We start from the raw sequence: 25096 nt of genomic DNA, 5'->3' as shown, positions 1-25096 counted from the left end.
TGCAAGTGCTACCTCTTCAAGAAGTTATGTTGATGTCCTCAAGGAATCTTCTCTCTATGCAAGTAACAGTGAGAATCAACCAAGGATTGAACCTCCTCCAAGGAAAAACAATTTCAGGAAACCATCAAGGGAAGTCTTCTCATCTAGGTATCAAACCATATTATTTGGACATTATTTTTCATGTACTAATTTCAGGCATAAGGCAAGAGATTGTAGGGCCTATACCAAGAGTGATTATAGAAAATGATGCCCTTATCAGTCTTCCAAAAATCCGTTTGCAAGCTACAAAATCAGAGGACCTATTGGCTACAACAGAATTTATGTTCCATCTACTCCATTAGTCATGTACAATATATAATGTTATAAATGTCACAATCTTGGACATGTAGCATGTGATTACTAAAGCAACATGATATGATCTCCTAAGAGAGTCAAAGGAGAAAATATTCCTACTAAGAACAGATAAAATTCCACCAATTTTTGGAAAAGAAAACAAGAAAAGCCAAAGATAGAAGAACATGACTTGATCTTGCATCTTCAAAGTTGAGTGCTCCAAGGAAAATATGATTACGCTATGTGAATTTGCAGGGAGAAAAAGGGCAAGCAAAATTATTGTGAAGATCACTAAAGTCTCGATTGAAGCCACTACAAAGATAAGTCCAAGCATAAAATAATCCAACTTGAATTCTTAGCCCCCTAAAAGAAAGTATCAAGCATACCTTATGAGCTTATGTAATATTTCAATTCTAAATTTTATTCTCATCCTTCATGTGCATTTTTTTTATTGAGGGTAATGGAGAGGGGCAGAAATATTCATGCATATTTTTGGAGCTTCCTTCAAAAGATCTCTTTCTGCATGATGTGATGAGTGATTTTGATGGGTTTCCCTATTTGTATAGTAAATATGAGGATTAGTCCAACCCCATTCAAAATTGGATAGAGCAAGCTTACAATGGTACACACCAACCTTGGCAAGAGGATGAAGATTCGGGCACTCTCTTTTTTTATTGGAAGACATAAATGGTTGGTCACTAGTTTCTTCATGGAGATCCCATCTATTACATGGATAATGAAAACATAATGAAGGGGAAAATAATTTGGCACACTCCACTTCCAATAAACATTGGAGGCCATCTCATGAGGCATAAACAAGGTATTTCAAACCGCATTTTTTATGATATTGGATAGCAAAGGGTTACGGAGATATGTGAACCAATCACAATAAGGTTGATTTGGTGTAGCATAAATAGAATTTTCATGGCAATAAAAAAATATAAGTTTTACATTCATTTATGTCTTCAACCATTGTCGAAATTATGCAACAAAATATCGCTGGAAGTAGTTCCTTTTGAAATTGGTTCAAGCAAACATTAATTTGATAGATTCAAGTTATATGAATAAGTAAGTGGAGAGACCAAGTGGCACAAGGACAAGAGTTATCTTGATTGATATTGTTAATGATGATTTTGCAAAGTTAAATGTATTTTTTTTGGCAACTGAATTTTTATTCAAGGTGTACCGACACACATCAGAATCTCTGAGACGATTTGCCTCATTGGAAGGCTTTGCATTTTGCTGTGAAATTTTGCCATCATTTGTTATCTTTAGATTCTAATGTCCCTACAGTAAATGAATTTTGTTGAGACTATATGACCATAGTTTTATTCAAAGGTAAGTACTTTAAGGTTATTTATTCAAAGCATAAGCCCAGGGGAAGCTTGAGAAGGTTACAGGGATAGAAATAAAGGAGATAATACAGACATGGGAAGCACATGTCAAGAAGTATGGTAAAGATCCAGTCAAAGAGAGACAGTGTTGGGGGAGCACATTTTTTTTTAATTGATGTCAAAAGGTGATAGAATACCAAAAGGGAGAAAAGGCAAGATTGATAGAATACCGAAAAGGGGAAAAGACAAGATTATTGTCATCAATGATAAAGGGGAAATTGTTGATTGATGTCATAAAGTGAGCCAAGTGGGACTTCAGGGTTTCTAAATGGTTTTCAATGGTTCCTTTGTCCAACTGTACCTCAGGATTTCCAAATTAAAGGAATTTGTGTACGAAAAGAAATCATTGTCGTGCAGAATTTTTTGACATTTCAAATTTAGAAGATCATGGTCGGTCTCAAGGATAATTTTAGGGGCGAATGTTCGCCCTTTGGCGAAATTAAGGGGTTTTAAATTTTTAGTGGGCGAATATTTTGTATCATAGTACATTTTTACAAATCACCTCAAATAGCCCACCTTATTTTAAGGGAGAGGGTAAAAAAGGTAAATTTAGCCCTTGAAATTAGGAGTTACAACCTTCCATTCGCCCATTTTCAAGAATAGGTTTTACTTAAGTGAATCCATTCGCCCATTTTCAAGAATAGGTTTTGTTTAAGTGAATCCTATGGGCCAAATACCATATTTATAAAAGAGGTATGGTAAATTAATAAAAATATAAATAAATGAGAGGTATGGTAAATAAATAAAACACTTTTTATATTTACTCCATAAGTCACGTGGTGTAAACAAATAAAAATATAAGTAAAGTGGAGGTATGGTAAATAAATAAAACATCTTTTTATACTTACTCAAAAGTATGGTAAATAAATAAAAATATAAATAAACTAGACGTATGGTAAATAAATAAAACCTCTTTTTATATTTAGTCCATAACCCTCATTCTATTTATGAAGGCTCAAGAAAGAGGTTTTATTTAAGTGAATCCTATGGGCCAAATACCATATTTGTAATAAAAATATATATAAACGAGAGGTATTGTAAACAAATAAAACATTTTTTTATATTTACTCCATAAGTCAGCTTATATTTAAGGACACTCAAAAAATGGGTTATATTTAGGTGAAACCTATGGGCAAAATACTATGGGACAAATACCATGGACTAGATTTTTATTAATACCATGCAAAAAACCATTATTAACCCTAATATTAGAATTAATAAAAATAAAAATGGCACATGGTATTGACCCATGGTATTCACCAAAATGGCATATGGTATTGACCCATGGTATTCACCTGGAATGTAGCCTATTTAAATGGGGGAATTAAACTAGCATAGATCCATCTTTACTCTGGATCTACTAACCCCCGAGAGGTATCAAATATCGTGATATGCAAACTAGCATAGAGTGAAAAAATATTTGATCCTCTTGGGGCTTGGTCAAGAGTAAAAATGGATGTTGTAATTTAATGTAGGTTAAACATTTTAGCTTGGTTAAAATAAAAAATAAAATAAAAATCAACTATTAATTTTATTAATTTTTATAAGTTACTAATAGTAATTTTTAAGCTCCAGGTTTATGATAACCCATGGTATTGACCCATGGTAATACCATGGTATTCATGTGAGCATAGACTATTTAAAGGGGAAATTCTATTTTATTATTTAGTGAAAGACTCGCCAAGATCTTACAAGATTTTATAATTGAGTAAAATATTCGCCATGCCTGGTGAGAGATTCGCCAAAAAATTATATATACATATTATATTATTGATAAAATCGCCTTCCATTTTTCCTATATACCATGGAGATTCGCCCATTTATTATATTTATAAATTTAGGGGGGGTTCTTAAAATTTTCCCTGGTCGGTCTTATGGGGCGACCCAAGTTTTTTAATTACTAAAGCTAGTTTGAGAATAAACCTATCCTTCGATCGCTGCAAAAAATACCAAAATATCCAACACATGGGGTTCTTGTATGAATCTACTTACAAAATATGAGACCAAAATGCCAGGGGTTACAAATGATATACAGAGGAAACAACAAGTAGAAATATTTGTCAATGAAAACCAATTTGTAGAATAACAAGGCTGCGATGCAACGGAATACCTGTCGATTAGCTTTGAATCGTTTGATAAATAAACTCGATCTCCATAGATAAAAGTTGTGAGCTGAAAAATTCATTGATTTACGAACATATAAAAGAGGTAGATCTATTGCATTAAGTTGGAAGATATTAAATAAATATATTGAGTAATGCTGGGAAGGCCTACTTATAACATGAGAAACAGTAAATAAAACTGCAAGAAAAAAATGTATATAAATATATAGAGGTATCATTTTCATAACATACAAAATGTAATAAAAATACAATAAAATACATGAACGATTCATTGAATTTATCAATTTTTAATCGTTTAGCTTATACTTAATAATGTATCAAATGCTAACGTCATGTGGTGAAAACGTGTACCCGAGCTTCGCCACCAAAGACAATAATTTATTAAATGCTAAAGTCATCTTGTGAAAACGTGTACACGAACTTGGTTACGAAAGACATATTTCAATTTCAGGGAAACCCAAATAATATGATAACTGCCACGCAACGTTTCCAAATGCCAGTCAATGCTTGAGTTATAGGCTACGAAGTGACAAATGATCAAGAATACCCCCATCCTGGTCGAGTTTTGTCCCAAAGAATGAACCAACCAATATTGCAGAAAATTAATATAGCAAAGATTAAGAAGAAAATTAATATAGCAAAGATTAGAACGAATTCTCATGAGCTCCATAGTGAAACATGTCATTGCACAGTTCCTAAATAGAAAGGATCTACCATATATGTGAGAATAGGAACATCGATGATGAAAACGACTTCCTCTTAGAGTGTCCCGCATACAACCACATTATATCTCAATTTCACAATCTTTGTTACAACATTGACCTTCCTAGCTTTTTACAATGTCAAAATTCTAGTGACCTCGGGAGGCTTCTCTCCAAACTTTTTGAGCATAGGAATAAAATCTTAAATCAAAATAAATAATTTATTTCTTTAGGTCCGATAGACCAATGTTTGGTCTTAGTGGACGTTAACCACCACCACCATCATCATCATAAAAAACACAGAAATAGTAAAATTAATGCATAAATTTTAAGTCCATTTTGGAACTTACAAGTTATTAACATTGGGCTAGCTTGACATAAAAACACAGAAATAGTAAAATTAATGCATAACTTTTAACCCATTTTGGAATAACGCAATTAAGACTCATTTTCAAGATGTGTGGTAAACTTCATGCTTTTATAGACTTCTTACTAAATGTGTGACTTCAATTTTCAAAACAATTTGAAAATAGAATATGCAAAAGCTAGAAAACATAATTTATTCGTCCAACATCCAACCCATGTAGCAATCCCATCCACATCCAAAACTTATCTCATGCAAATTACAGGAAGCAACACCTTTCCCTACTCCTTTTGCACCTCAGATTGCGATTGGAGAATATGCTACTAGATTATCTACAAGAGGGTAAGCTACTAGTCTTAATCATTAACTGGCACTTTGGTAAACTTAAATGGATTTTGCATCGAATAACTATGATGTGATTTACAAATGATTAAAGGCATTGAAACAGGGTTTCGATAAGGAATTATCTTGGGATATATATATCATATTTCATGTTACTAGTCTTTCCATGTTTTTTAAAATCTTTCCAGACTAGTTACTTAGTATCCTAGTTATCCATTACAGTCCCGGTAAGTTAAGGTGGAAGCAAGAATCAAAGGCATGTGCTCCCCACAAGTAAGTCTTTAGAATGAAGCAATCATTGTGCGAAAGGGGGTTGCCTAGAGTGGAACACGCCCAAAGACAATGAGTACTAGAAAATGAGAATCCTACAAAGTAGCAAAGTGAGTCCTACCTAAGGAAATGGTCTAGATGGGATCGAGCTCAGGCTAGAAGACCAACCATCAAAGAAAAACGGTCCACTCCCCACAATCTCACCTAAAACATGTGTAAATATTAATCAATAAAGCATGTAGAATAGATAGACCAGGGTTCCCGGCAAATGAAACCGTTGGTTATGATGCTAGGAATACAAGCTTTGCTTACTATTGAAATATCTCAATGATTGCGATATTATTCTATTGATGAAATGATAATAGCTATTGGGTTTGAATCCCATTTAGGAGAAACCGCTCCTTCTAACACCAACACCCTGGGAGGAAACCTCAATCCTCCATACCAGCCAAACTCAAGCCAAACTCAATCCTTCATGCTAGGAAAAAATTTATTTACTCATGTTTCAAAGAAATTTTACAAAATGAAATGGGCTTTCGGGATCTAACATGGAAAATCTTGCTCCGAGGTAGTGCAATTTTCCCACTGCTAGCTTCCTCACTCCACCAAAAAATTAGAAGCTTTTCCTGACTTCACCAGGAAATAGAACTTCACTAGGAAATAGATAAACATAAATCTTTCATGCTTACAAATGGAAAATTGAATTGCAATGATAGTCACTTACCAACCTAGAGATTATCTCAATTTATAATTAGTTCTTGTCCATGTATCTAGCTCATAATTATTCTCCATGTCTCTGTGTCATAATTCTTTTGATGTGTGTGCCACTGAATGATGTACAAGAAAATGATATACAACCTCTGCCCTAGCCTATGCTCATGCTCCTGCTCTTATCTTTGGTATTGTTGCTTGCTCCTATCTTTTCTATTGTTACTTGTGAGTCTCGATCGCGACCACCTTGGAAAATGGATAGGTTTCTTTTTTTGTATCTTTATATGGGAATGAATATATATCTAGAGTTGTAACTAGTACTGAAAATGAGCTTCAACGTTAGTCATAAGAAATGAATCGCAATGTTAGTCATATGTATGAACAAAAATGCTAGAAGAAGTTGGAAAGCCTAGAAAGACTAGAAAGTAGCATTGTTGTAGTAGTATTTATTTTTGTTGGATAAACACTCCTTGTACAGAGGACTTTTAGGAGGGATACATAGACCGAACACATGACATTGTAGATCTATGGAAGATGGCCCCAGTTTCAGTTGGTGAAGGATATGCCTTTAGCTCCGTCACCCTAACTTCCCTTGCTACTGGTGCATTTGCTGGCTGGTTTGTTGCATTTTCTTGCTGGTTTGGATGCTCATAAGAAACTGTCATTTGGTTATGGACTTGCTGGTTCCGATGCTCGTAAGAAATTCTCATCTGGTTATGGATTAATTTTACCTAAGCCAACCAACACATTAGGCTAGAAGTCTATAATTCTACATAACTGACACGTAATAACCAAATAACAATACCAACCAAAAGGCAAGGCAATCTCACGGTAGCATATGTTGACACTATTAAACTATGATGTAACAATGAAAAACTATCAGCACAAACATTTAGTGCTTGGTAATTAATGCTAACTTAATTAATTCATGTCACAAGACCTAAACCAAAATGAGTTGTGAATTTAATACAAGGTATTCTCGAAATATATACATTGGGAAGAATGAAGCTAGTAATAAGAGGTTTATTTCTCTCGCCAATCAAACAATATCAAAATAATAAATAAATAATTTTAAGTGTAATGTTTTTTACAAACTTTGGTTAAACGACTAATATGAAAAAAAAGGTCAAATCAATTAATACACGGTCAAGCGATATTGATCGCTATATACCTGCTATTTTCGGCAGGTATAATAAGAAGGAGAAAACCTTAGACAATGAAAACCATGAGAAACCACATAATAACAGTGACTTTTATAAAAGTGAAATGAAAGTGAAATTGTGCAACCATGTTAAGCAACGATATTGTTCAAACGTAGTCTTCCATGATACTGTAGTCGTTGGCTCCACTGGGTTATAAGACTAATATTTTTACAGCCCTATGGTCGACCTGCCATAACCATGGGACCACCGATTGAGCATATATATGTTTGCTTGAAGCACTTGTTTGAATAGGTGGAATATCAACGAATGAAATATGTCTACAAGGTCAAAGGTTCATGTTCTGATTATCGTTATGACTTAGGAAACAAAGTGAAGGCGACACAAGTCTTCTAAGCGACTAGGGAACATTTTGACATCGTGTCTTGTCAGGTGCAACACATAAACATATTAACCATGCCAACAGGTTAAAATAAGAAATAAATTCATTACATTTTTGTGATTTATAAAGCTGACATGAAGATTCTGCTTAGTTTATAAACAACTTCCTCTAGGAAGTAGAGATTCTGATATAGTGATGCTCTAGAAAACAATTTGTTATAATATGCTTTATTATTTCACTATTATTTTATTACACTAATTTGTTATGAAAAAGAAAGCCTCTACTTTTTAGTTTCCCAATGTGTTTTGCTCCTCATCACGATCGATAGAAATAGTGGGTATGTACGCATTCTCATTAATTTACATTGAAAAAGGATAACTCTTCAAGAGGTAAAGTGTTATGTATTTATTCGAACAAATCACAAGGTGAGATAGAAGGAATTGTTGAAGACAAGAAGATTAAGGATAGATATGAAGTACAATTTGGAGCTGATTCGATGATTAACTGGAGATTGGAGTTCCTGTGAGTTGGTGCGCACGAATTCCGCTTAATTGGTGTTCAGCTAGGGGATTGATGTCTCTTGTGAGTTGGTGCTTACAAATTCACTGAGTTGTTTCTCAAGTGGGGATTGGTGTCTCTACAGGCTAATGCCTAAAATATTTCAATTGGAACTTATATATTTGATTGTAAGAAAAATAATTCTCAATTAAAAATGGTTTTGTTTATATGTTCAATCTTGAACGGTTAATGTTGTGATATGTTGATGGTAAAAAATGGTTAATTGACGAAATAATGATTCGCCTTCTTATGAGTATTTCCAACATAATAATTAAAATATTAAAAACAATATTAAAAAATATTTGATTTTCAAGCGATGATTTGAAATTTTGTAAATAAACAACTCTATTTGATTTTTAGAAAATTATTGGAAATTTTGTAAAAAAGCAACTATATATGTATATGGGAATGTGTATATTATATTCTTTGGAACTCACTAATCAATGTTGGCCATAAAAATAGACATTAGTGCATTTTTACTAGTCATACACATTGGTGCCTATTTATTACATTATTGCACGAGTGCTAAAAGTTATGAAAAAACACTATACTTTAAACGCCATGGTGATGAGCACCAGTGTTGCAACAAGAATGTTGCAACTCCTGGGGGCTACCAACTTTACTTCATCAACCCGAGGTTTGTATAAACTTGGAGGTGACAATGATGTATACACAAATAGATGTAATGGGTCCACTCTTTGTCACTGCTGAGATGGGGCGATAGAACACTAGGGTTTCTCAAACCATCCTTCTATTGATTTAGAAGAAGTTTGATTACCAATTGAGAAAGGAGAATTTTACCCTAATTGAGAGGATTGAAATGCTACTTGTTGCAGTAATGAAAGACTGAATTGAGAGGATTGAAATGCTACCTACTGCAGTAATGAAAGACTAAAATAGATGCCTAAAACATACAACTCATCTAGCTATTTGTTCAGATTCAAAAGAATTCTAATTTAACACATGTGAAATCCTAACTAACCTAAGCATGAAATCTAATCTAAACAAGCACTTAACTGTTGTGCACATGAATAAGCATAACAACCTTTTTCTTTTTGTCTTTTTGTAAAAACATGAATGCTAATCCTTCTTGGTTGCATGGCAGGTGGGATAGGTGTGGAGGGAGATGAGTGTGATGGGTCAAATGGCTTGGGAGGCAAGCAAGGGTCTTCTCCTAGCTTTCGTGATGCATTTTTCACAAATCAGGCTCAAAACAGGCCACTACAGGTTTTCCTACAAGATGTCCTAGTTCACCTACAGGATCCCCTGTTTTCCTATAGGAACATGCTGAAAGCATAAGGAGTGATTTGGACAGTGGTATGGAGCTTAGGGAAGGTGAGTGATGGAAGGAATAAGGCAAGGAAGTGGTTGGAACTCACTCAGAACTCAAACCGAAGCTCTATGATGGTTGGATTTGCTCAACAAGCATGACAAGTTTTCCTTATAAAATAATATCTCGAATTGAGAACTTAGTGGCCTTTGGAAATCATGGGTGGGTATGGTTTGGTTGAGTCTGATGATATGAGGTCTTCTTGAAATATTGAAACTCCTGCAACATACACATCATTGTGGCATTTATCCATAAAACATCTCAAAACAAGAAGGGTTTACGACAACATAAGAAAATAGTATTTGCATCATCTATTTGCCTAGTTCATGCATGGAAATGATTGAAGCATATTATGAAAGCACCATGAAATCTAATGCAAAACTTAAGATATCAGAAATGACAACTGCAACCTATCTTCTAAAACTGAAAGATGTTAACCTAATTAGCAGGAAAACCCTAAGTTCCATAAGAAACCAGAATTCTGTCCTTTTGGGTTGAATGAGAGTTTTTCCTCAAACCATGGTCCCTAAAGGGAGGAATGAGGTAAAATCCACCTGTTATCACCCTTTTTTAGATATTTCCTTATCTCTCTAATGCTACCGTTAAAGCTATGCACAAATGGAAGCAAACTAATCAAATTCACCAATACTTGTAATGTAACAATGCCAAAATCAATTTAACAAGTAATATATGAAATAACCTAAGCATACAAGTACAATAGGAGGAACTTATGCTGCTAGGGTTGGGCCCTAACCCAAGAGCTTCAGCCCTCTGAGTCAACTTAATGCTGGATCAAGGGAATGCTCATTTTCATTAACATATCAAAAAAACACATAACAGTGTTTGGTCACAATCCTTCACTCAAAAACTGCTTAGCTATTTTGCATAAATATCTGAATCCTAATGAGGCTCTGGGCCTCTTTACTTATCCAACTGAATTTTCCAACAACTTACTTAAATATAAGGAGGCTTGGCTCCCAATCTTAAGATTAACTGGTTCTTAACTATCACTGGCTTGGCTGCCAATGATCCTCATGACTCGGCTGCCTGCAACTCTGAGCTGGTGTGATTTGATTGAGGGATCTTTGAGTGAGTGAGGATTTAATGAGGGAGATCCATCTCCTATAATCTCTCCTTCTTGTCTCATTCGAGTTCCTACACCTTAATTAGCCACAATTTTCTCCCAAAAACTTGCAATCAATGCACATTAGACTAATAGACATAACATCTTACTTTTACTCATCTCATTAAGAAAAATATAATTAAAACATGTAAAGAATTATGAGAAGAGTTGATTTTAGTAAGCTTGGAGGTGTATTAAGGTCCATATATTTTACCCAATGATGAGCCTCATAATCACCCCTAATGAAAGCGTTTTTCATCATATGAGAAACTAAATCTATGTCCATGTCCTTCATTGCTTTGGTGGCTTCCATGACATCCCATGCTTCTGTTGTAGCCTCTTCCTCTTGTGAATAAAACCCTGCATTATTCTCTATCTCTTCCCACTACTTTCTTTCTTCTTCTTCTTTTCTTCCTTCCAACATTCCCAAAAGAAATGATGGACTGAGCCTCAATCCAATCCAATTGACTTTGAGTCTTTGTAGTGCCTACTTATAAATTGGGGTTCTATTCAGTGCCTCTCTCATTTTGTCAAGAGAATGATATTCTCTGATTTTTAGGTTGTAAGGTAAGGTGTTCCATCTCCCTTGGTAGGCTTGCTGGTTGTAATCTCCTAGCAATATTAGCATGTCTTCAAAGTGTGTGACTTCCTATTCTTTTACAACAAGGTACCTTGGTGCAAGTTTGGGATCATTTTCAATGAGGTTGCGGGTGTTGATGACAGCCATTGGGTTATATTGTTCTGCTCTGATCATGAGGGGTTCTGCCTCTTATTTTTCCAATGCCTTTTTCATATCTATAGCTCTTGCCTCCTCATGATTCATCCAAGATGTTAAGGCCATCAATTGCAAGTCCCCTAGCTTTGGATTTGGGTCCCACACATTTAAATCTGTCAAGGCCAAATTGTGTAGGTAAAACTCAAATATCTTTGCTCTATCTTCCAAGGTGCTTTGATCACAGAGATCAATGAATTTTCTATAGTCTTGGAAGGGCATAGTTCCTCTTTGTGCTAGGGTCTTTATCTAGAATTGTAGCCATTGTTCCTTGAGGTACAAGGCATAAGACTTTGCTGGCATCCTGCACTAGATTGCCTCCATGGACAAACTGGCCATAGTTTCCAATTGGCTTTCCCTTTCTTGTAGCTGCTTCCTTAGCCATGTGTTCTCAGCCTCTAATTGATATTTCATCATTGCTTCTCTGTCTCTTATGTTGCTCAGTTCTCTGCCCATCTCCTACAATTTCTCCTCCATGTGGCCTACATCCTCTACCCCTTTTGATTTATCTATTTGCATCCACCTATGTTTCCTTGCCCTCTCTTTTTCAAGTTCAAAGAATAGGGGAATGACAAACTTCTGTGGTATCACCCTACCTCCTTCAATGAACCTATAGTAGGAGTTGAGGTTTGGTTGTGGGCTAGGTTATTTCATTTCTTTGCCCTCTTCCTTTGTTTCTTATTGAGTAATTCCTTCCTGGTCTCTTTTCTATGTTTCCTGTAGGTTTGATAGAGTTTCCTGTAGGATGGTCTCTGCTTCCTATAGGTCTGATTGTGTCTCCTGTAGGAGACCTTTTCCCTTTGATGAGGCTGACCTTGTGACAGGCCTCCTAACATAGGTGATTAGAGACTTAGGAGAAGATTGTTTTGATGCTCCTTCTCCTTAATTTTTCTTTAGAGGGACGGCCTTCTCTTGTTGTTTTGGTGAATCCTCAATGACAATTGGATTTTTGATAGTGGTTTGAGGTCTCCCTTGTCTAATCCTAGTGCTCTTTCTTGTCTTGAAGTATAGTGGGGTTTGTCTTTGACTCTTTCCCTTTGATTTGGCAGGCGTACTTAGGGCAGTTAAAGCAGTCACTACCTCTTTCTCTGTAGGCTTTGGAGACACCCTTGGAGATTCTTCTTCTTCTTTTCCTTGAGCTGCAGACTTCTATTCATCCTTATGTCCTTTTTGCTCTTTTCCATTTTCTTTTTCATCCTCTTCTTTGTCTCCTCCTTCCTCTTCTTTTTCTTCCTCTATTTCTTCACTCTGCTCATCTATTTCTTATTTTTTTTCCTCCTCTGTCTCTTCTTCATTTTCCTCCTCTGTTTCTTCTTCATTTTCCTCCTCTATTTCTTCTTCTCCCTCACTAGCAGTAGGGATTCTGTCATACTCAATAGCTTGAATTGCTCCTTCTGCCTGCATGTCTGCAAATGTTGTCCATGCAATAGGGAATCTTAAGTTTTGTAGAGCATCTTCAAGGATGAGTTTGATCAACCCATGATGGGCTAGTTGCTGATGTTTTCCCTCTTTCACCTTGATGCTCATGTCTATCATGGATTGTAGAAGAAAAATAGGGTGTACTCAATCTATTATGAGGAGGTGTGTTCTCTCCAAATCTTAGTTCTTGGAGGAGTTTGAAGTGGTATCCATACACTACACTGTATCTCCCTTCACATGAAATGTATTTGATGAGGTGGTAACTAACTTCAATTCAAGGGTATGGAATGTTGTCCCTTCTAACCCCATTTTTGTCCTCTATTGGCTCTTCTCCTTCCAAAAAGAAGATTTTCTTTGCAAGGGTGTTGTTACTCTTGCCTTATTTTCTCCATGGTAACCCTAGGGGGAGTGTAGTGATTTTGCTTATAACCTCAGGGGTAATTGCTACTGATAAACCCTTCACCTCAAAAGTGGCAATGGTCTTGGTGAGGGGTATGAGTGACAGGGAAAATTCTCTGGCCACATCATCATCATATCCTCTCATCCTCTCAAAGAACCCCATCCATTGATGCCTTGTAAAAATTTCCACCACAGGAGGATGCTGGTGGATCCTTGCTGTGTTGGTGGGTTCTCTCTTGTTGAAACCTCCTATCATCTTTTCCTAGTAATTCTAGAGGCTTGTGTGGATACAGTTCAAGACTTCTAGCAGGTGAGGAAGTTTTGGAATTTAACTTTTAGTGACATGCAATACAATTTTCTATCCTGAGATGCACTGCAAATTCCTAACCAAATTGAGGATTTTTTATTTTTTTTAATGGAAAATACGGAAGGTATGGCTCCTACCTCACTTTGCTACATTATGGTCGGGATAACCCTTGATTTTACTTCCCTTAGTGCCCATTGATAGCTTTGTAGGTTGATTTCTTTGTATCTTGTAGGATTCCTGTAGGTTTCCTGCTTGTTGTAGATGTTGACTGTTTCTTGTAGGTGCTATTTCAGGAATGCCGAGAGAAACCTCTTTGTTCAATGAATCCTCGAAGTTTCCTTTGCTTTCTTCATATGGGAATCAATGTTTTATTTCCATTTATGGATGATCGTGTGGGGTGGTGTGTTGGCTAGACAAGTACGAGCACCTCCTTTTGGACCATTGGTCCCACTATCAGTCCATCATTTCACCTTACCTCGTAATCATCTCCCACTCCTATCCTCCGTAACTTAACAATTTTTTTATTCATTCCCTTTTTCCTTTGATTTGACCTTTGCCATGTGTGGAGTGGTCTAACTCTTTTCTTCTCGTTGATTGGTCGAAGGTGGCCAAGTTAACTAGCCACCTTTACTTATAAAATCAACTCTCGCATTATTCCTACAGTTTTGATCATATCGTACTTATGAGAGAGCATGAGTAAGATGACATACCTATGGGTATTTTTCTTCGTTGATGATGCCTTCTAGAGAGTGGCGCCTCTTTGTTGTGCTTTTCAATCTACATTCTCTCACTGTGTATTTCCTCTTTCGATTCTTTGTTCCTTTTGATGTGCAGGTGTTGGACCCTTGTTGCTGGTGATCTTCCAGCTGCTATTAAGCTTTGGAGGAGATTCCTTATCCTTGTAGTCTCTGTGTTAAATATGGATGCAGTGTTTGTGGTTTTTTTTGTGGGATAGGCTGTTGCAAGATTTCCTATAGGATGTCTACAGGATGTCCTGTAGCTGCCTTGCCCTTAAACTTTCACATTTTTCTCAGCTTTGAAGTAGAAGGGGTGTTGAAATGAGTATAGAAAGGTGGTATGGAATGGTAGGTGAGGGATGTTTCCTTTGGGTATGGTTCCTCTTTCCTTCTTTTCTTTCTTTTCTGTTTTTTTTTATAATCTAATTTTTTTTAACTGATTTCTCTGATGGATGTAGGGGCAACATGGTGATGAAAGGTATTGGCTATGGTGTGGTGAGGTGAATGGTTTTTTTTCTTCATTCAGACACAAGTTTGTGTCATCATTTTTCTCTTGGACTACTCTTCTTGCAGTTTTCAAGATCTACTATCATTTCTACATGAAACTCCTGTAGGATTACAGGGAATCCTATAGAAAACATAGAGTTTTTGTGAAATGAGATGGAGTCATTTATAGATGGAAGACTAGGTGAAAAATGGAGGATATGATAGGGTTGAATTAAACATGGCTTTTTTAGGTCCTTTTGTCCTCCTCATGCTGTGCTTATCCTCCTCTTGTAGACTTGCAAAACAAAATTGTCATCTTTTGTATCTTTTCTCTTTTTTTCTCTCTTTTTTTTTTTGAAAAACAACTAGTCTGCCCCCAAGGAGGTTTTCATCCTAGTTGCCTGCCCTAGGTGCCTCAAAAGAGGTTTTCACCCAAAGATCTTTTTATTTTTCTCCCCTTTTTTTTAACACCCTTGGGCCGCCTCAAGAGGTTTTCAACCCAACAGTGGGACTCAGGTGCCTCATGGAGGTTTTCACCTGAGTCTCTTTATTTTTATTTTTCTTTTTTCTTTTCTTTTTCTTCAGGGACTTGGTGGGGTGGAAGCTGAGACTTTCTCTACCACCATCATTGTCTTGCTGATGCTATTGATGAATTCTTGCCTTGATAAGGGCTTCTTGTAGATTTTTAATCTATACCCATTGACAAGAAAAGGGATAGCCTCTGCATCAATGGTTCTTATCTGCACAACACCATTATCATGACACTTTTCTATTACATAAGGCCCTAACCATCTAGTCCTTAACTTGCCTTTAAAATCCTTGTACCGGGAATCATACAACAAAGCCCAATCACCTTCTTGAAACTATTTGTCTTTTATATTCTTGTCATGCCAAATTTTCCTTTGAACTTGAGTCACCTCTATGTGCAGGAGGGCCTACATCCTAAATTCATCTAACCCATTCAGCTGGAGCAATCTTTCTTGTTGTGCCTTGGTGATATCCAGATCCAGTTGTGCTACCATCCTTAAGGTGTTGTATTCAAATTCAATGGACAATAGGGCTTTTTTCCCATAGACCAACTCAACTAATCTGTCTGTCAAATCCTTTCTATTGCTGCTAATCACCTTGGTTAGAATGCCTTCCAATGCTCTATTGGTTACTTCCACTTGCCCATTAGCCTGTGGGTGGTAAGGGGTATATTTTATGTGCTTGATCTTGTGCTGGCTTAACAAATTTTCAATCATGTGAGATGTAAATTCACTGCCTTGATCAGTGACCAATTCTCTAGGGTACCCAAATTTATAAAACACATTCTCCCTTAAGAATTCAACCACTTTTTCTTCTATTGCTACTTTGATGGCTTTGGCTTCAACCCATTTTGTTAAGTAGTCGGTGCACACAATGATGTACTACTTCTGTTTGGATGGAGGGTCAATGGGCCCAATGAAATCCATGCCCCACTTGTCAAATGGCTCGAAAGTCACTTGAGGTTGCAGAGGCATCTCATCCCTTGGGGTAGGTTTCCCCATCCTTTGGCACTGATCACATTGGCTAGTATACCTCCTCACATCTTGGTGAAGAGTGGGCCAGTAATAACCAGCTTGTAGTACCTTGAATGTTGTTATTTTCGCTGCAAAGTGACCTCCACAAGGCCCATCATGACAGGCTAGAAGGATGTCGAAGACTTCCTCCTCCCTGACACATCTTCTTAGAATTTGATCCGGACCTAGCTTGAAGAGATTGCCCCCAATCCAAGTGAATGGGGCGCTCTTTCTTATGATCCTGCTCTTTTCCTTGGAGGACAAATTTGGTGGAAATTGTGCAGACACCAAGTAGTTTTCTATGTCAGCAAACCATGGAGAGAGAATTGAAATGGAAAATAAATGTTCATCGCGTAACTAATCATCAACCATTCCTTCCTCCCCTACAACAAAAGTCAATATAGATACAAAATCTGCAACGACATTCTCCTTGCCAGGCTAATCAATAATAGTTAAATCAAATTGTTGCAATAAAAGTAACCATCATATAATCCGGACATTTACATCAGGTTTATTCATCAAGTATTTAATTGTAACATGTCGGTATGTACAAATGTTTGGTAACGAGTAATGTAATTCCTAAATTTATTCAATGAATGCACAAAGATAGGAGTTGTTTTTTAGTCAATGTGTAGTTCAACTCAGCTTTCGACAGATTCTTACTGATGAAGTAAATGACATAAGGTAGCTTGTCATCTATTTGGCCGATAGATGCTCCTACAACTTTGTGAGAGGCATTGGTATGGATATGAAAATGAAGAGCCCAATTTGGGCCTCAGAGGATAGGTGCAGTAGTCAACTTGTCCTTGAGGGTGTCCAAGGCTTCTTCACAACTTTCTGACCATAAAAATTCGGAGTCTTTGGCCAATAACCCAAATAAAGGAGAAGTTAACTTGCTAAAATATTTTATAAATATCCTATAGTATCTGGCTAAACCTAAAAAACTTCTGACATCCCTATGTTTCTGTGGAGTCGAGACCCTTTTGATTATGGCTATCTTATTTGGGTCTACCTGCAGTCCTTCCTGGGAGATTGAGTGACTGAGAACAATCCTTGCAGTCATCAAGAACTCACATTTTTCGGGACTAAGGGATAATTTCATTTCAATGCATTTATTTAGCACCATACCCAGGTTAGAGAGAGCCTCTTGGAAATCACATCCATAAGGTGTGAAGTCATCCATATAAATTTCTACTGCATCATGGACTAGCTCTGTAAAGATACTCAGGATTGCCCTTTGGAAAGTAGCAGGGGCATTGCATAGACCAAAAGGATGGAACCTAGAAGCGAAAGTGCCCCAAGGACAGGTGAAGGTGGTTTTATCCTAGTATTTTGGGCTAATTTGGACTTAATTGTACCCGTCGAACCCATCTAAGAAAGAGAAAAACTTTTTTCCTGCCAGGCCATCTAACACTTGGTCAATGAAAGGTAGAGGAAAATGGTCCTTCTTTTTTGCTTTGTTTAACTCTCTGTAATCAACACAAATCCTCCACTTTCCATTTTTCTTTGGAACCAACACCAAAGGAGACACCCACTCACTGTCTGAGATAGGGTAAATGAATCTTGCATCCAACAACTTTTGCAACTCTTCTTTGACTATATCCTTGAGAGCTGGATTCATTCTCCTTTGGGGTTGTCGGACTAGTTTTCAACCTTCTTTGATGTAAATGTGGTGAGTACACATCGAGGGGTGCACTCCCTTCATTTCTTTGTAATTCCAAGCAAAGGCATCCAAATTCTCTCTTAGCATATTACATAACTCTTCTTCTTGGTGTATAGAGAGAGAGGGGTTTATTTTCAGTGTTCTTTTAGGGCCGAATTCTATTTTCTTGACACGAGTAAGGTTTGAGTCAACTAAGCATAGATCAATCTGATGGTTGTTCTTGGTTTCCTTCACTACTTCCTCTAGAGACATGGTGTTGGGAGTTGGATTTTGGAGGATGTGTTCAATCAAATCATCTTCATCAGGCTGTCCTCCTCCTATGGTAGTTTCTAGGGTATAGAGTTGGGAGGAGTAGAATTCATCTTCTTCCTCCTCTTCTAGCCATAAAGGTAAGTCATGTTCTAAAGATGGATGAGCAAGAGGGTACAAGACCAACTGCTTGGATAGATGCCCATTTTTGATAGTCATGTTTCCAGCCCTACAACTTATGTAGGCATCGACAGTGGCTAACCAAGGCCTCCCAAGTATGAGAGGATAACCATTAAATTTGGTCTTAGGCTGGAGAACTAAGAAGTCTGCAGGGTACTCCCAGGAGTCAATGGAGACCATCACATCCTCAATAATCCCCTCAGGGGCTACTGTGGATCGATCTGCAAGCTGCAAGACTATTGTGGTCTTTCTTAATGATCCTTGAAGATTCAGATGGAAGCCCCAAGATAAATCAAGGTATGGGGGACAATGGTGCCATTTATGTGTAAATCTACTACAGGGCTCCCAGGGTCTAAATACTTTGGGAAAATTACCTGCCCCAACATTAAGTCGGACAACTGTCTAATGACATTAATGGTAGGGGTGTCTCTTTTTCGCCTCCATGGATGTTTGAAACACTTCTCTTTAATCAACTTGTTGTAAATAGGTATATCTTTAATAGCTTGGAGAAGTGGGATTTTGACACATATATTTTTTAATTCACTTAGAAGTTCATTCTCTTTTGGGGTATGCTGGACTGGATGAGTTAATCTTTCAGGAAAGGGTGGTGGATTCACTTCACTCTAGGCATACTTCCCTCTCTTTCCTCCTCACTCTCCCTAGGTGGAGATGGAGGTTAGTTTTCCAGGAGCTCTCTCCCAGACTTAAGGTTGATTTCCTAAATTTCCACAACATAACTAGGATAGGATGTCTCTCCACTATAGACCTATTGTGCCTGTCTATTGTTCGGGTTCGGGTTTGGTTGGGCAGGCATATGAGGTTGTTTAGGTGGAGCAGGGTGTAAAAGTTGTGGTTGAGATGGAGGTGAAGGAAATAAAGCTAGAGCATTATTGTATGGGGGCCTCCACCCCTGGGGTGGTGTATTCCACTGAGGTTGTGGAGGAGTATATGGATGAAATGGCTAGTTGGTCGGTTGGGAATGGTACTGAGGTGCAAAAGACCAGGGAGAAGGTGTAGACCAGGAGGGATGAGTAGGGGGGCCCAAAGAGGGAATGGATGTGTTTTGGTTAGGGTTGTAATATGCATAGGATGACCCTTGCATGCCCTATTGGTATGGTTGAGGCTCATGAGGCCTCATTTGATTTATGTAGCAGAGCTATTCAGTCACCCGTTCAGTTCCCTAATACACAACTTTTAGTCTAGGCAGATAAGGGTGTCTGTGGAGTGGTTTTCTTCATAAATCAAGCAGATTTCTATAAGGTTTAATGGACATTCATTCCTAGGGTGTCTCCTTGTGCATCTAGGGAAAAATATAGCTAATGCTCTCTCTGCTCCTTCACGCTTCCTCTTGATTTGAATAATGTCCATCTACAGGGCAAGGGTTTGCAACATTTCACTCTTAAGATCTTCTAACATGTTTCCAATTTCACTTTTTATAGATGTGTTGGAAGAGGATGAGTTGGCCACTATTTGATTGACCTACCCTTTTTCTAGCTTCCCTATAATGGTTCTTAAAAACGGTCTTGATATGCTCATAGGGTAGCTGGTAGATGTCCCCTCCAGATAGAAGGTTTAGGGTATCTAGGATATCTTCCCTGATCCCCCTGAGTAGGACTAGCTTAAGTGACTCAGGATCGAGCGTGAACCTAGCCCTTTTATAGCTGAGCCGGAATCTTTCCTCATAATCCTCTAAGGACTCATCATGCCCCAAGGTCATTCTAAAAATTTCCTCTTTGGTTTCCTTGGACCTGCAGTAGTCCCTATACTTGTTGTTGAAACCTTGCTATATCTGAGCCCAGCTGGTGATACTGTCCCCAGGTAAACCCATGAACTAGTGTAGAGTTGCATTTTTGAGAGTGGATGGGAATAATTTAAATATTTGATCATTAGTGGTGTAATCATAAGTTCTGCATATGACAAAAAATTCAAATAGGAAAGTATTTGGATCTTCTAAGGTCATGCCATGGAAGTAAGGAAGAGAAGAGGGGCTTATGTTTTTCATCTTGGAACCCCCATTGGTTTCTCTGATGGGAAAAGCACCCTCAATTATTTCTCTATCTTCTCTTTCATTTCTATTTTCAACCATTATGTCAGTTGGAATGGGTTCTTCTTCTTCCCCTATAGGCTCTTCAAAAATCTCTGGTTGTTTGCCTAAGGGGTCCTCTAATTCACAACCACCGAAGAAGAGGGAAGGTTGGTTGTTTGAAGTGGTGGGGATATTTGGTAGAAATTTTCCTAAGTTATCCCTATTCCTACGAGGCATGAAATAAGTGTTTTTGTTTTGTTTTTCAAGCTTTAAGACTAATTGTAGAATTGAAAAGACAAACTGAATTGAAACTAATTACTGAATGAAATCACTTGCAGAATGGAAAGGAAAGCAAACCAACTTACAACTACTTTGCAAAAATGAAATTAATAGCAGAATGAAAGAGATAAGAAATGGAAGAAAGAAAGAAGAAATCACATATACTTAGACACCTCCTCGGCAACGATGCCAAAAAGTGATGAGCACCAGTATTGCAGCAAGAATGCTGCAACTCCTGGGGCTACCAACTTTACTTCATCAACTCGGGGTTTGTACAAACTTGGAGGTGACAATGTTGTATACACAAATAGATGTAATGGGTCCACTCTTTGTAACTGTTGAGCTGGGGTGATAGACCACTAAGGTTTATCGAACCACCCTTCTATTGATTTAGAAGAAGTTTTATTACCAATTGAGAAAGGAGAACTTTACCCTAATTGAGAGGGTTGAATTGCTACCTACTGCAGCAATGAAAGACTAAATTGAGAGGATTTAAATGCTACCTGCTGTAGTAATGAAAGACTGAAATAGATGCCTAAAACACACAACTCATCTAGTTATTTGTTAAGATACCTTGCTTCAAAAGAATTATAATTTAACACATGTGAAATCCTAACTAACCTAAGCATGAAATCTTATCTAAACAAGAACTTAACTTCTGTGCACATGAATAAGCACAACAACCTTTTTCTTTTTGTCTTTTTGTAAAAACATGAATGCTAATCCTTCTTGGTTGCATGGTAGGTGGGATAGGTGTGGAGGGAGATGAGTGTGATGGGTCAAATGGCTTGGGAGGCAAGCATGGGTCTTCTCCTAGCTTTCGTGATGCATTTTTCACAAATCATGCTCAAAACAGGCCACTACAGGTTTTCCTACAAGATGTTTTAGTTCACCTACAGGATCCCATGTTTTCCTACAGGAACAGGCCGAAAGCATAAGGAGTGATTTAGAAAGTGTATGGAGCTTAGGGAAGGTGAGTGATGGAAGGAATAAGGCAAGGAATTCATTGGAACTCACTAAAAACTCAAACTGAAGCTCTATGATGGTTGGATTTGCTCAACAAGCATGGCAAATTGTCCTTGTAAAATGATAAGTCGAATTGAGAACTTAGTGGCCTTTGGTGATCATGGGTGGGCAGGGTTTGGCTAAGGTTGATGATATGAGGTATTCCTATAATATTGAAACTCCTGCAACATACACATCATTGTGGCATTTATCCATAAATCATCTCAAAACAAGAAGGGTTTACAACAACATAACAACACAGAATTTGCATCATCTATTTGCTTAGTTCATGCATGGAAATACTTGAAGCCTATTATGAAAGCACCATGAAATCTAATGAAAAACTTAAGATATCAAAAAATGACAACTGCAACCTATCTTCTAAAACTGAAAGATGTTGACCTAATTAGCAGAAAAACCCTAAGTTCCATAAGAAACCGAAATTCTGTCTTTTTGGGCTGAATGGGAGTATTTCCTCAAACCATGGTCCCTAAAGGGAGGAATGAGGTAAGATCCACCTGTTATCAGAATTTTTTGGATATTTCCTTATCTCTCTAATGCTACTTTTAAAGTTATGCACAAATGGAAGCAAACTAACCAAATTCATCAATACTTGTAATGTAACAATGCCAAAATCAATTTAACAAGTAATCTATGAAATAACCTAAGCATACAAGTACAGTAAGAGGAACCTCTGCTACTAGGGTTGGGCCCTAACCCAAGAGCTTCAGCCCTCTGAGTCAACTCAATGTTGGATCAAGGGAATGCTCATTTTCATTAACATATCAAAAAAATACATAATAGTTCTTGGTCACAATCCTTCACTCGAAAACTACTTAGCTATTTTGCATAAAAAAATCTGAATCCTAATGAGGCTCTAGGCCTCTTTACTTATCCAACTGAAGTTGCCAACAACTCCCTTAAATCTAGGGAGGCTTGCTCCCAATCTTAAGATTAACTGGTTCTTAACTATCACTGGCTTGGCTGCCAATGATCGTCATGACTCAGCTCCCTGCAACTCCAAGTTGGTGTGATTTCACTGAGGGATCTTCGAGTGAGTGAGGATTTAATGAGGGAGATCCATCTCCTATAATCTATCCTTCTTGTCTCATTTGAGTTCTTGCACCTTAATTAGCCATAATTTTCTCCCAAAAACTTGCAATCAATGCACATTAGACCACTCGACATAACATCCTACTTTTACTCATCTCATTAAGCAAAATATAATTAAAACATTTAAGGAATTATGAGAAGAGTTGATTTTAGTAAGCTTGGAGGTGTATTAAGGTCCATATATTTTACCCAATAATGAGCCTCATCACATGGAATACAATTATATTTGTCATTTCAAAATATTGGAGTGAACATGATTGCAATTTGCATTAGTTCTTTAAATATAATATACACACAATACTTATTAACAAAAAATGACATTGACATCTTATATCAAATGTTTAAAATTTCATGTCCCTATAATATAGGCATTGAAATATTTATATTTTCAATACTAGATCAATACGCGCCAGTGCCTTCTTTAGATGTATGAGCACCAACCATTAAAAAAAAAATTGGGTTGGTGCTTAAAACTTAAATGAGCAGTAATGTGCCATAAAATAAAAAATAATGAAATTATGTGTAATATTTATATGAGCACGTTTCATATAACAAAAAAAAATGAAAAAAGATGAAAATGATGTGTACTAATTATGTGAGTATTATTAGATTTAGTTTTGCATATGTATTGGTGCATGCTAATTAAATACACACCAATGTGTATAACCAATCAAAGCACAAAAAACAAAACCAATTCTAAACCAATTCTAAAACCTCTTTTTGTCTAATTTTTTTAGTTATAGGGAAAATAAAGTAAGTTTGATGTTAAAATTTTTGTTATTGGTTATCCTGTTAATATATTATTTTTCTACTTAGAAAGATATTGCAGGAATACATGATTACAATTGAGAAATATGGATTGAATGTATGATTTTAATAATCATGTAGTCAAAGATGTTTTCATCACCATCTTGGATTGAAAGGTAGCAGTGTGAAGAAATAACTTGACTTTCAAGTTCGTGCAATGAATATCACTTTCCCGATGTTCCATGGGAGCTATGACTAAGCTCTACACTGACTAGTGTGAGAAGATACAACTGATGATTGATGATATGGAAAGTGATGGTATGTACCCTGTCTTAATGATAAGTTATGAAAGAGGATGGTTCTATGATGTTCATAAAGATCAAAGTTCACACATGATGTGATGATAAAGGAGGAGCCCCTATGTTTACTACCATGATCTCCACGGAAGAATAAGTAGATGGTGTTGGACACATCTCCCTATTGAGAGGGAGGCTGGACATATTTCCTTTGTCTGTAGGGGAATGAATATATCCTCCTTGGCTAAGAGGGAGTGATGATGGACCGATAGTTCCCTACTTCATCTGTCATGCACTAGGCCAGGACTAACAACCGTACGTCTAGTGAAGGAAATGGAGAGAGAAAGGGGTCCAAAGGATTGAGAAAGCATATGAGAATGATACTCCTTGAGGATTTGGAACCTAAGATAGGGAAGTGGTCTCATGGACTAACACTCTTTGAGGATTGGACAGGGTATCCAAGACAAAAATGGTCGAAGAGGATTGATATTGTGTAGGTTTTTCTTCCGAAATCATTGCATCCATAATTGTTTGAATCGATGTTTCGAGCCATCTACTGTGGCTCATCATCACGATAGATCAATAAGTGTGTAGGATAAATCTCGTTGGAATGAATAAATAGAGGAACGAGATAGATGAAACAGGAGTGATGGTAGCCGACCATGTCTTAATTAATAATTAATGATAATTATTATAATACTTAATAATTATTACAATTAATAATTTTAATTTAATTGGAATTAATTTAATTTTAGATTAAGGTTGAACTAAAATAATTTTAATTAATTATATTTACTTTTAATTTAGAATTTTGTTAAGAATGTTATTTAAAAAAAAATAGTAATGCTAATATTAATATTAATCCATTTTTTTATTTTTTTTAAATATTAAAGTAAAAATCATTTTAATTAATTTTAATTTATAATTAATTTCAATTTAGAATTAATTTTACTTTAGAATAAATGATTTGAATTAATTTTAATTCTAATTTAGAATAAATTACTAAGAATTAAAATTAATATTAGTATTAATCCAAATTTTATTTTATTTTTTGTTTTTTTATTCAAAATAATTTAATTAATTTTA

The sequence above is a fragment of the Pinus tabuliformis genome, chromosome 6 (genome assembly GCF_031772625.1).
Source record: "Pinus tabuliformis cultivar Carrire ecotype Pingquan chromosome 6, CPIR1, whole genome shotgun sequence".
Taxonomy (NCBI): domain Eukaryota; kingdom Viridiplantae; phylum Streptophyta; class Pinopsida; order Pinales; family Pinaceae; genus Pinus; species Pinus tabuliformis.
The sequence above is the reverse complement of the archived record's forward strand: the minus strand, read 5'-3'. Positions refer to the sequence as shown.